Genomic DNA, 8,884 nt, shown 5'->3' with positions numbered 1-8,884 from the left:
TTCTGTTTCATTGATCTGAGTGTCTGTTTTAGTGTCAGTATCATACTGTCTTGATGATCACAGCTTTGTAATACATCATGAAGTCCTGTATTGTGATGCCTCCAGCTTTGGTTTTCTTTTTCAGCAGTGCTTTGGCTATTTGGGGTCTTTTCTGGTTCCATACAAATTTTGGGATTGTTTGTTCTAGCTCTGTGAAGAATGCTGGTGTTATTTTGATAGGGATTGTATTGAATATGTAGATTGTTTTGGGTAGTATCAACGTTGTAACAATATTTGTTCTTCCCCTCCTAAATATCTTTTGGGCATCTTTTGAATATGTTTACTTTTTCTTCATCCCCACTGAAAACACATTAGATCAAGACATTTTATCTTCTCGCTTGAACTACTGTAGTATGACTTCCTAATTGAAAGAACCACTTTCATTCTGGTTTGCCCTAATCCATTCTCACACTGTGCCAGAATAATCCTTTACAGAAGGAAATCTGAATCCCTCCCCTGCTTATAAATCTCTCAATAGCTTCCCATTGCTCTCAGAATAAAATCCAATATCCTCAACGTGGCCAATCAGACCCAGCAGGATATGGCTGGTTAGGACCTCATCAGGCTTATTGTGTTTTAGTTCCTATTACACTCAGTGTGTAGGCCTAACAATATTTACGATGTGCCAAGTTCCTTCAGGTCACAGGGCTTTCCCACATGCCTTTCCTTTTGTCTGTAATGTGCTTCCCTAGTTCTTGGCCTGGTTGATTACAAGTTTATGAGTCACTTCCTCAGTGAAGCCTCCTCTGACCTTCTAGCCTAGGTCAGGATCTCTAGATTCCATGTCAGAATCAGCTTTTTCTAAAAGAAAAAGAAAAAAAAAAAAAGAATCAGCTTTTTCTATAAAGGGCAGATAATAAATATTTTAGGCTTTGCAGGTCACAGAATGTCAAAACTACTCAATTCTGTGTCATAACAGCCATAGATAATACATAATGAACTAATGAATGCTGAACTTTGAATTTCATATGTACTTTTCACATGTCACGAAATATTAGTCTTCTTTTGATTTTTTCCAACCATTTAAAAATGTAAAAACAGGGGCACCTGGGTGGCTCAGTTGGGTAAGCATCTGACCCTTGATTTCAGCTCAGGCCACAATCTTGAGGTTCATAAGTTTGAGCCCCGCATTCGGCTCTGTGCTGACAGTGTGGAGACTGCTTGGGACTCTCTCTCTCTCTGCCCCTCCCTTGGTCACACTTGCTCTCTCTCTCTCAAAATAAATGAATAATAAAAAAAAAAAAGAACTTAAAAAAATGTAAAAACAGTTCCTAGCTTCTGGCCATCCAAAAACAGGAAGAGGGCTAGAATTGGCTTGTAGCCTATCGTTTGCCAACCCCTGTTCTATGTTGTCAATGGCATATATCACATACTTTCCTGTGTTGCACTTATCACAGTGATAATTAATCATGCATGCAGTAGACTTTTTTTTTTTGCAATGGACTTAAAATTTTTTTTAATGTTTATTTATTTTGAGAGAGAGAGAGCACGCATGGACACATGCCAGAACTAGTGCAAGCAGGGGAGGGGTACAAAGAGAGAGAGAGGGAGACAGAGAATCCTAAGTAGGTTCCATGCTGCCAGTGCAAATCCCTATGCCAGGGTCGATCCCACGAACTGTGAGATCATGACCTGAGCTGAAACCAAGAGTCAGACTCTCTTTTTTTTTTTTTTTAAAGAAACTTGATGCAAGAATATTCTTTTGAATTTTTAAAATGCTTATTTATTTATTTTAAAATTATTTTTAATGTTCGTTTATTTTTGAGGGAGAGACAGAGCATGAGCAGGGGAAGGGCAGAGAGAGAGGGAATCTGAAGCAGGCTCCAGGTTCTGAGCTATCAGCATAGAGCCTGATGTGGGGCTTGAGCTTGCACACCCATGAGATCATGACCTGAGCCGAAGTTGGATGCTTAACTGACTGAGCCACCCAGGTGCCCCAAATGTTTATTTTTTTAATTAAAAAAAACCTTTTTAAAATGTTTATTTATTTTTGAGACAGAGAGACAGAGCACAAGTAGGGGAGGGGCAGAGAGAGAGGGAGACACAGAATTGGAAGCAGGCTCCAGGCTCTGAGCTTACAGCATAGAGTCAAATGTGAGGCTCAAACTCACAAGCTTCAACTCACGAGCTGTGAAACCATGCCCTGAGCCAAAGTCGGTAGCTTAATGGGCTGAGCCACCCAGGCGTCCCCAAATCCTTATTTATTTTTGAGAGAGAGAGAGCACAAACTAGGGGGGGGGGGGGGGGGGGGCGCAGAAAATTCGAAGCAGGCTCCGCGCTGTCAGCGAAGAGCCTGATACGGCTCTTGAAATCACGATTCATGAGATCGGCTCTTGATATCACGATTCATGAAATCGTGACAGAGCTGAAGTCAGATGCTTAACTGACGGTGCCATCCAGGAGCCGCCCCCTCCCCCCAAATAATTTTTTTAAAATTAAGTAATCTCTAAGCTCAACATGGGGCTTGAACCTTGAGATCAAGAGTCACACGCTCTACCAACTGAGCTAGCCAGGGACCCCCAACAATAGATTTCTTAATGTTGTCTTTCCAGTTAGAAGTAAGCTCTGTGAAGGCATGGACCACATTTGTTTTGCTTATCATTTTCCTCCTGAGCTTCTAGTACAAGGCCTGACTCAAATGAATGCAGTGAAAAGATGTTCTTTAAATTTTTTTTTTTTTTTTAGTGTTTATTTTTGAGAGAGAGAGAGTGAGCAGGGGAGTGGCAGAGAGAGATGGGGGGTAGACCAGAGGATCCAAATCGGGCTCTGTGCTGGACAGCAGACAGCCTGACTCAGGGCTTGAACTCATGAACAATGAGATCATGACCTGAGCAGAAGTTGGATGCTTACCTGACTGAGTCACCCAGGTGCCCCTAAAATGTTCTCTTTCATGAGAGGAGCTCAAAGCTTAGTGGAGAATACAGACACATAAACAATTAACTACACAATTAGGTAATGTATTGGAGGGAAAAAGAGTTCAGTCTTCAGCAGGATTAGTTTGAGATACCAAGGTATGGGGACTCCTACACATCTGAAACAGACTGAGTTGATGCTAACATGTTAAGGGAGTAAAACGCACAGGAGAGATAGAAAACCACCCGAGTATGCCAGATCACTCAAGGAGCGAGGAGACGCTGAATGAAAAGAGAGGGAGAAGGCTGGAACCGTGGGGTAAGTTTTGGGCCAGGGAACGGATAGAGGTGGGAGAGAGGTAAGAAGAGATCCAACAGAGTATTTCAGAAACCTAGGGGAACGACTATGCATTTTTGTATCCCTCTAATTTACCATTGTGTTCCTAGTATTTTGCACTGGGTATGGCATGTAACAGACACTCAGAAAATCTGTGAATTGAAAATTAAGTTGAATCAGAACCTTTCAAGAAACATTACACAACATGTAGGGAAGTGCTCAAAGAAGGAAGAAAGAGTAAGCAGCCTGGAAATACTGCTGCTGAGGTCAGTAAGGGTGAGGGCTGATGTGGCACGGTCTGAGAGTTGAGTTGAGGCTGGTGAGCTTTCGTTGCAGAAATAACAGATTTCTTCAATATTTAGTCATGTTTACTTTGCCCTGGGGTTGCAGAAATCCACCAAAACCGATCTCTGTTCTCAAAGAGCTCACGGTTTGGTGGGGGAGACAAACACAGGCCTTGATAATTATAGAATAAGGTGGGAGCACATATAGTGAGGAGCTTATAAACTTGGAACGCTTCGTAGAAGAGGTGACATTTGAGCCAGTCTTTAAGGTTGGAGTTCACTAGTGCAGTAATTCTGGAGGAAACAAGCATGTGCGAAACCCTGATACATGTGGCTCTCAAGCTTGTAGGTGCATAAGAATCACTGGAGAGTTGCTTATAACACAGATTCCAAGCCTATATAGTTCCTGGGAAACTTCTGGTTTAATAGGTGAGTGGCATCCATTTTAACAAGCTTCACGGGACTACTCTTCTAGAAAATCTCTGTCGGTGCTCCCACAGTCATAGGCCGGGGTGGGGGAGTGGGGGTAGGGGATGCGGGAGATGAGGCTGGACGGAGCTTGACCCATCGGGCTCCTGGGGTTCCCATAGAGGTCACGCTATCACAATAAAAACAGCTCCATTTTGAGTCACGCTGCTTTCAGGGTACAAGCCGCTTTCATGTGCTTTACTTGTCGGACTCTCGCAGCAACTCTGCGGGATAGAAATTACCCGTCTCGTATCATAAGGGAGGAAACCAAGGCTCACTGAGGGGAGGCGATGTGCTCAAGGTCACAAAACGAGAGGTAGCAGGGAAGAGACGGAAAGCCTGGCGACCAAATTCCCAGCTCAGAGTCTCCACCACAACGAAGGCAGGCCGCGAGTGGGTGGGGCTCAGGCCCTCCCTTCAGGCTGGTTCCAAAATGGTGGGGGTAGTGGCGTCAGCAACGCCCCCGCCCCTTCCGTCCACCTCCCTCCTTCTTCCCCAGGCCACCCAGGCGGGGGGAGGGGATGGAACGGAGCAACCCACGTGACTGCCGACAACCTGGCGCGTGACGCAAAGCGGCGGGCCCAACGCTCGCCTTGCCTGGTGGGAAACGTAGTTAAGCCGGCCGGCAAGTTGGCGAGGAGGGGCCAGCCTAGCACTACATTTCCCAGGAGGCAGCGGGACGACGCCGCAGCTACCGCCGTCGGAGAGCGGGGACGCGGGGCGCGCTGTCGGGCGGGGGCGAGGTTCGGGCCGGTTGTGCCGTTGCGAGGTTGCAGCTGCGATCGCTGCGGTGGGCCCAGGTGAGTGAGGGCCTCTGATGGGGATTAGGGCAGCTCCGCCAGCTCCAGTCTTTTTGGTTTTTGTCTTTTCTCCGCGGCGGCTGGGTCAGGGTCCCCGGCAGGCCCGGCGCGGAGCAGCTTCCCCGCGCCTACCCCCAGGCCTCTGAGCGGGCCCCACTCTCTCGGCTCCTCCCCCTCCCCGCCCTTCAGGGCTTCCCCTCGCTTCGGCCTAGCTCCCGACGCTTTAGTCCTCTTTTTCTCGAGAGCAGCTCGTACTTCTTTTTTTTCCTCCTCGTAAGCTGTGAGGGAGAGGCTTCCACATCCTTCGTCTCTCCCTTTGGCCGTAGGAACCCCATTATTTGGATTTTTTCTTTTCCCCGAACTCTTTGAGTGCAACCCAGCCCCCCTCCCCCTCCCCTCGGTCTCCTTTGGCCTGGTTCTGCCTTCTCCTAGGGCGCATGTGGCTGGCCCTCAGTAAATGTTAGTCCTTCTTTTTTGCCTTGCGGCCAGAGGAGGCATAGTCCAAATTTATCTGCTGCGGGAACATTTGTGCGCCCACTTTTATTTCAGTCTCTTGGGGTGGAGGTGAAGCCGATATGCATTCCAGTGGTAATTGGCGTGTGTTCTGCTTGTAGAAGGCAATTTTCTTTGCCTCCCTTAGCACTTCAGCAACTTTTATCAGCTATTCTCATTGCTTTTCTAAATCTTAGGGGTGGAGCTTGGCAGAAGCTGGCGAGTAGCGCTGGTGCCCAGAAGTTCGAAGCCATCAATGGTAGTAGGGTGTTTACGGAGGGATTGTTAATTGGATTGAAGGAGAAGCCTCAGTATGGTAGAGCCTGGCGGGCGAGAGCCAACGAAGCTTCTGGTGGCAGCATAACAGATGGACTCTGGAGCCAGCTTCCGTGGGTTCAAATTTTGGTTCTATTAGCTTTTTATTTTAGGTCAAGGGGCTTCCCTTCCAGGTGCCTCAGTTTCCTTATCTGCAAAATAGCGGTAAGTAACGGGGTTATTTTATAGAGTTCTTGTGAAGATTAAATGAGATTAAATTGGAAACCGCTTAGCTCATTACCTGGCATGTATTAAACGCCATTATTATTATCCTCATCGCTTACAGGATTTCCAGTCTGGGCCCAGAGTGGAAAGGCATGTGTCACACTATCATTTTCCTTTCCTTTCAGATGGCCCTCCCCTTTTTTGTTTATGCAACTATTGTCCGTTAGGTTATCTGGACAGCTTGAGGTGTCCAACAGTAGCCTGTTGAAGTCAGAAGTGGTTCCTGCCATGAAAAACTTCTGGAGCAAATGGGGCTTAGTTTGCTCTTTCTTGGGAATTCTGCTTTGTGAACTACTAGTGCACAGACTTTAGCAATACCGAAACCAAGTTTATTCTGTAGCCAGTCAGACTTGATTGTATCTTGTAATAGGTGAATTCAGGTTTTCATAAAACACCGTTTAATAATCGTTATGTCCAATATAGGTTTATTTTTTGGTTCTTTAAACCTTTTGGTAGCAGTGAAAGGTCTCCGGTTTTGAGGACTGATGTTTTTAGTCTGCAGATGAAGTACAGTCCAGTTTTAGTGGTGGTGTAGAAGAACTACAGCAAAAATAGTTCTTTAGCATATTTCATTAGCATTGCCACCACATACAGATACTTTTTGAATTTGATTCAGCCATTGAAATCATGGATTATAAAAAGAGTGAGTGTCCTGTACTGAGAGATTGCAGGGAGGAAGCTTGGAATATTTCTGAGATTAGCACAGATTAGTGCTGAGATGGAAGAAGATGAGGCTGCCTGAGAGGGAGCGGAGGCAGATGATTAATTTTATTTATTTCTTTGGATAGTCTCAACCACTGAGAATCTTAAGATGCTAGGCTGTTTCTCTTGGGCACGTTGACATCCTGAGTTGAAGGAAGTGTGGTTAATGCTCGTCTCGCAGATATTAGATTTTGATGGATTGCTTCACATGGTCATTCTGTAAACATCTAAGATTGATTCAGTAAATAGTGCCTGAGGACGTACCATCTACTGGCTCCTGTGCTAGGCTCTGGGAGTACAGGGACATGTGAGACAAAGGGGTTTTGCTTTTGGAGAACTGCCAGTATAGTGGGGGAAAGATATAGCAGGTAAGCAAATAAATGACAAATTGAGAAAAGTAATGTGGAGATCCCTAGCAGGGGACTCTTTGCTAACAAGGGAGACCTAAGGGTGGTCAGAGAAGTTCTTTTGGGTGAGAGTGAGGAGCCAGTTTTGTAGGAGAGAGCATTTCTAGGTGGACGTAACAGCAAGTGCTGAAACTTGAAGGTGAAAATTTAGTGTGCTTTCAGAACTGAAAAGAGGCCCAAAGTAGTTGACACACAGAGTAGTTACTGAACAGATGGACAGTAAGGTTGTTTGTGGAAGCCATCAAAGCTTTCTGATTTATATTTTAAAATCACTTTTGTAGAGGTGTGGAAGATGGATTATGGGGGATAACATTTAAGAGGCTGTTGTATTGGTCCAGGCTGGACATGGCAGTTGCTTAAGTAGAGGGATAGAATAGAGATGTATTGGTGGGAAGAAGGGAGGAGTTTGGAGACGGTGTAGGTTTAATGTTTAAAACAGGCCATTCTTTTCTATTTTTTTTTTTTAAGTTTATTTATTTTGAGAGAGAGAGAGCAGTGCTGGGGAGGAGCAGAGAGAGGGAATCCCAAGCCAGCTCCGCACCATCAGCACAGAGCCTGATGTGGGGCTTGAACCCACGAACCATGAGATCATGACCTGAGCTGGAACCAAGTGTCAGATGCTTAACTGACTGAGCCACCCAGGCGCCCCAGAACAGGCCATTCTTAATCCGTGGTCCATGTACTGTAGGGGGCCCCTGAACTCCGTAAAATTTTTGTGGGGGAGTGTATTTCCTCAAAGTTCAATATGTTCCATCTTATTCATTAGTTTCAGTGTTTAAGAACCACTGCTCTAGAGTCTGTTATGCTGGTTTATAACCCATAAAAAAGTAATTGCCCATGGGTTACCAAGAGAGTTTAGAGTCACGGGTACCCTTTTCTAAAAGATTGATTTTCTTCAAGAATTTTTTAATTTTTTTTTTAAAGTAATCTCTGTACACCACGTCAGGCTCAAACTGAAAATGCTGAGATCAAGAGTCGCCCCGAGAACTGAGCCAGCCAGGTGCCCCATTTTTTAGTCTTTTATGAGAACTTTTTTTTTTTTTTTTTTTAATGTTTATTCATTTAGGGAGGGAAAGAGAGAGAGCTCAAACAGGGGAGAGGCAGAGAGAGGGAGGGCGGGAGAGCATCCCAAACAGGTTCCACTCTGTCAGTGCAGAGCCCAGTGAACACGGGGCTCGAACTCAGAACCGTGAGATCATGACCTTAGCCAAGATCAAGAACTGGACTGAACCATTCAGGTACCCCAGGAACTTTTTTCTTAAATCAAAGTTAAATGTGCCATAGGAGTCATCTTTTAGTTTCTTTTTGTTCGCAAGGTACCGGCTGATGCACATACTGAGGAAGCTGAACATTAGTGAGCTCGGTTTCATGAAAACCCATTTCCTAATTTTTCTTCCACTGGAATAAATAGTTCCTATTTTAGTGGTAGAAATACAGAGTAAGATTTTCTTCTTGCTTTCCTTCAGCAATTAGGGGTTTTAGACGTATATTCATATTTTTTTGTAGTGTGTTTTGACATGCCAGCATGTTATTGGAAGCATAAGGTGTATTTTCTACCCCAGAGTTATAGCTCTACCACTGAGAGAAGCATGTGTTTTTCTTTATATGGCAGAGGTTGAAAACTGAAAGCTTATGGACTAAATCCAATCTCCAGATGTGTTTTGATTGGCTCACACAGTATTGTAAATTTGAATTTGTTGTCAACATTAAAAAACCAAGGAGATTTTATGTAAAAATTTGGATTCAGTGTGCTTTTGAAAAATCTCTTCTGGCAGTGTGTTTCTGCTTTGCAGCAGCCATCTTCTCTGGTTGGGCATGTCCTCTCCAGTTTGTCGTAGCCCTCTCCACAGCCTGACATGTATCCCTGACACGGAGCAGAGTGTCACTTGGTATTATTTTACACCTTTATATTACTTGTTTGTTTGTAGGCATTTTAATTTGTTCTGGATATATGATATAGGTC

At 44.8% G+C, this 8,884-nt stretch overlaps 1 protein-coding gene across 3 annotated transcripts in view; it reads left to right on the top strand.

Annotated features, from left to right (window-relative positions):
* Positions 1-4,659: 4,659 nt before the first annotated feature.
* The window catches only part of THRAP3 (thyroid hormone receptor associated protein 3), a 76,071-nt gene continuing 71,846 nt past the window's right edge, over positions 4,660-8,884 (top strand). For 2 of the 3 annotated variants that reach the window (XM_049617501.1, XM_049617499.1), the window contains exon 1: positions 4,660-4,780. The gene's annotated coding sequence lies outside the window, so the exon portion shown is untranslated. Of the gene's footprint in view, positions 5,753-8,884 lie in introns of all 3 variants that reach the window. The other variant, XM_049617500.1, reaches the window with a different exon arrangement.

The sequence above is a fragment of the Panthera uncia genome, assembly GCF_023721935.1.
Source record: "Panthera uncia isolate 11264 chromosome C1 unlocalized genomic scaffold, Puncia_PCG_1.0 HiC_scaffold_4, whole genome shotgun sequence".
NCBI lineage: Eukaryota > Metazoa > Chordata > Mammalia > Carnivora > Felidae > Panthera > Panthera uncia.
This window is presented reverse-complemented; position numbering and strand designations above follow the sequence as displayed.